The 4,482-nt window shown below is 45.9% G+C and overlaps 1 protein-coding gene across 1 annotated transcript in view; it reads right to left on the bottom strand.

Moving 5' to 3' along the window:
- LOC105820152 (chromosome unknown open reading frame, human C18orf21) overlaps positions 1 to 4,482 on the bottom strand; it is a 63,035-nt gene that overhangs the window by 18,203 nt on the left and 40,350 nt on the right. The window lies entirely within an intron of this gene.

The following is a 4,482-nucleotide window of genomic DNA, read 5'->3' as shown; positions in this document are numbered from 1 at the left end:
GGTTTACATTTTCTCTTGTGAAGAGAAATGATCTGTTGGGCTGTTTATCAATTTCTAGGATATATTCGTATTTTGGGGAAATTCATCTTCTGCTTTTCATATATAATGCAGTATTTTCTTACTTGCCTCTTACTTATCTTTGGCATAGTTTTTTGTTTGTTTGTTTGTTTTGCCATACAGAATTTTGTATGTGGTCAAACAAGTCAGTCTTTTCCTTCTTGGGTCTGGGTTTTCTGTGTAGTTTAAAAAGGCCCGCTCTATTCCAATGTTAGACAACTAATTATTCAATCAAATGTTTTTTTCAACTTTTCTAGTGTGATTTCTTCCATGTATTTCTTTTTCCATTTGAAAATGTATTTTCACTTAAGTGTCAGGCTGAGCTGCCATTTTTTCAAAATGGATAGCAAGTTGTGCAAAGACACATACTAGGTAAACTAGTCTTTTTCCATTTGAATTGAAATAAAAATAATACGCAATGAGTGCTGAATATGTGCCAGGCACTTTTCTAAATATCTTAACATGTATTAATTCATGTAATCCTCACGACAACCATGAGACATAGGTGAAATGCCACTTCACCATATAGAAGTGTTTTTTTTTAACATAGTTGCATCTGTTTCTAGATCACTAACCAATAAAGCAGAAAAGAGGGAAAATGTGTGTGCGTGTGCACGCACCCACCCAGCCGCCCACCCACACCCACTCCTCCTGCCTCTCGGTATGTCTTCCTTCAGCTGCTTCTCTTCCCTCCTCTTTGAGCACCCTACTCCTATATCCCAATGCCTCCTTGGCATCTCTACTTGCATTGTAACTTGTCTTTTTAGATGCAATGTGGCCAAAAAGCACTCTTGATTTCACCTACCTACCTGCCTGGCCGCCTGGTATTCCTCCATCTTAAGCTCCCCCCAGAGGCATTGCCGCCTCCTCCTTCCTGCCACATGCAGCTGATCTGCTCACATGTCCTGCCAGCTTCTCTGCGCCCCTCGGCCACCCTGTTCTCTTGCCCGCTTCCCTACCATGGCCCCCTGCATTCTCTTCCTGCTTTCTCTCTTACCTCTCCCAGTCCATTCTTTATCAGGCAGAGAGTGCGGCCTTCTTAAAATGTAAACCATTTTTTGGGTATGGAATGTTCCTCCTTGGAGCCTCTCAAGGTCCCTCAATGCACTTGGAACACCAGGGCCTGGCCATGCTCTCCAGGACCCTGTTTGGGCAGGTTGCTGCCCCCACCTCAGGCCTCATCTGTCTCACCTGCCCACCTTCACACTGTGCTTGCCACACTGGCCTTCTCTCGTCTCTCAAACATGTCCTGCTCGGACCTACCCCTAGGGCCTTTGCTGTTCTCTGCTTTGAGTGGGGATCCTTCCCATGGCTGTTGTTCCTCACCATTCCAAGGAAAAGCCTTCCTTGATTACCCAGATAAAGACTTCCCCCCGTCCCTACCCACCAAGTCATTCTCTGCCATTACTGGGCTTTTGTTGTTGTTGTCATAATAACCTTAGTATCTGAAATTGCCTTATTCATTCATTGTTTACCCGTTCCCCTCCAGAATGACCCACAGCAGCAGGACTTGGTCTGTCCTGTTGGCTGTTCCATGCATGATCCCCAGCCCAGGGCCAGACACAGAGCAGGGCTTCAATAAGGATTGGCTAAATGCAAGAGTTCTCACAATGGCCCTGGAAGGCAGGTACTGTTTCCATCTCCTCCACAGGTGAGAAGACTAGGGCCCAGAGAGGTGAAGTCACTCGGCCAAGGTCACACAGCTGGTGTGGGACTTAACCCAGCTCCCTCTGGCTCTGAACTCCCTGCTTTTCGCATTGGTCCTCTCCTTGCCTGGTTCACCTGTTACAGACCTTCCAGCACATCACAAGTCCTCTAGGGAATGATGTGTTCCTGAGCCCTGATTTCTGCAACCATTTAATTTTCTCTGCATCATTTCCCTGCTGCAAAACCTGCAATCAGAGTCCAATTAAACTCCCCTGTCTGACATACCAAGTTTTCTTATTATATCTCATTAGCACTGCTTCTCTTTTCTCTAGAAATCCTGCACTTTATTCCCCACCCAGGAATTATTTTTTCAGTTCAACGAGAAGGCAGGATGAGTTCAAAGATCAGCTGGTATACCTGGATTCTGGTCTGTTACTCATCAGCTTTGTGACCTTGAGCAAACTTTACTCAGCTTGCTTGTGCCTCCGTTGTTCAGTCATCTGAAAAAGGAGATAGGGCTATAACTAAGTGTGGTTCTAGATAATTTTAAGTATCATGTGTGCACTCACTCACCATGTGCCGGGAACGTGGAGGTGAGAGTACAAAAGGGATGGGTGCTTGCCTATCAACATTAAGCCTCTAGAACCCAGGGAAGGCCCGGTGGCCCCAGATCCAGAGCTGTCCCCCATGCGCCCATCCTGACATCCGTGCTCAGCAGCAGCCACGGCCACTCCACTTCTCTCAAGAAGTAAGATAAAGTTCTTAGAATCATCGAGACAAATCGATATTTTTTGACAAATTAATTTTGATTTAAAAATGACTTATACCAGAGGATCTCTTTAGAAGAATGGAGTGTTAATTACAAGCACAAACACAGAAGCATGAGCATGTCAGTAATTCTAAAACAGTTGGGAATTACCATAGCAAACACTGATGATGATGATGATGGGGAAGAAAGAAAGGCCTGGGGAGATGTAGAAGAGAATCGCTCATCTCTGATTTTATGATTTGGAAAAACAGCGGTACTTTCTTGAGTGTTCACTCCAACCGCCAAAAGTCATCAGAGCTCTCACTCTACGTGATTGAATTGTTTTGTCATCACGTTGACTTAAATCCATCTTTGTCTGGTGTACGTGTTGGATGGGACTCTTGCAGTTCCACGTAACATTCACCAACCTGAGTTGGACAAAGCCAGTCAAAGAACACCACAGCTCTGTCTGTGGGGCTTGAGCCCAGGCCCTAGGGCAGGCCTTGTCTAGCTGAGTCCAGTGGACTTTGGGGGAGAGACAGTGGGAAGAACTCAGGGCCTTGGGCAGAGCCAGGGATGAGGAGCACCTTCTCTTTGCCAGTGTAGACTCCGGGATGGGGGTCAGTGCCCAGAGAGGGGCTGTGTAGATAACCCAGCCATGTAGACCTACTCTACTGTTGGCTGCCTGTTTGGGCTTCTGGAAGCTTTTTCTTTGCAAGACATATACTTGTGAATCATGTACTGCCTATAGTAGTTAGCAGTTTTGTTTTTAATTTCATTCATTTTGCCCCTGAAAAATATCTTTTTATCATGGAAAATTTCAAATGTGTAAAAATAGTGAGAAGAGTGGAATGAACCCATCACTCAGCTTCAATAAGTATAAATAAATGGCCAGTCTTGTTTTTTTTGTACCTCCATCCACCCCTCCAACCCACTCCTGCCCCACCTCCAGGCTGGATTGTTTTGAAGCACATGTCTGCAGGGTTTTTATTATATTTTTATTTATTTTTTGAGACAATGTCTCACTCTGTTGCCCTGACTAGGGTGCCATGGCATCTTCATAGCTCACGGCAACCTCAAACTCCTGGGCTCAATGATCCTCTTGTCTCACCCTCTCTAGTAGCGGAGACTATGGGCATGTGCCACCATGCCCGCCTAATTTTTGTACTTTTTGTAGAGATGGGGTCTTGCTCTTGAACCTCTGTACAAATCCCCATCTGGTCTCTAAGTCCTCACTTGCATGTCTCTATTTCTCTATGTACCTTTTCGATTTCTTTGTCTCTTTCCTTTCTCTTTCTTTTCCTGTGCTGCCCTTTTAGATGCTACTAACTGGCTGAGGTATATTTTTAAATACAAATCCAAACTTATTGTGTTACATTAGTCAATCAGAAGGAATCTACTGATGCAATGAACACAAGCTAAAGTATCAAACTGAGGGCGATGAGCATCCAGGAGAGCCACAGAGGCTGCCTTGGAGCTGGCCTGTGTTTGAACACATCAAGTGCAAGGACGCTCACTCCCTGACGGGGCAGGCTGCTTCGCTCTGGGTCAGCTCTAAGACATAAGAGAATTCTCTCTTGCAGACCTAAAATGTGCCTCCCTGTACGGTTCACCTTGACATCTTCATTCTCCTGGACCTGGAGCGAGGCAGACCCATTCCCGTCTCTCTCCCACATAACTTTGCTCATATTGTGCAGACAGATGTCATGCCTGCCTTCAATGCTTTTTCACTGGGCTCATCATCACCAAGTTCTTCCTATTTTTCCTCAGGTGGCACGGTTGCCAGACTTCCCAGTGACTGTTATCCTTGGGCCAGGCACCCTATAGTTTGTCCCAGAGCCTTGGGAACATGGCCCTAGCTCTGGCTATGATGCTCTGTGTGTGATCTGAGCTGGGCAGAGGGCTCACAGCGGGGCTCCTGCTGCTAGGTACTGAGCTGAACGAGCCTGGGTGGCAGGGCAGAAGACCTGGGTTGACCCATTAACTTTCCTGTGCTGAACCTCCTTATCTGTAAATTATTTATTTATTTA

The sequence above is a fragment of the Propithecus coquereli genome, unplaced genomic scaffold (genome assembly GCF_000956105.1).
Source record: "Propithecus coquereli isolate 6110/MARCELLA unplaced genomic scaffold, Pcoq_1.0 Scaffold51, whole genome shotgun sequence".
In the NCBI taxonomy this organism is placed as follows: domain Eukaryota; kingdom Metazoa; phylum Chordata; class Mammalia; order Primates; family Indriidae; genus Propithecus; species Propithecus coquereli.
The sequence above is the reverse complement of the archived record's forward strand: the minus strand, read 5'-3'. Positions and strand labels throughout refer to the sequence as shown.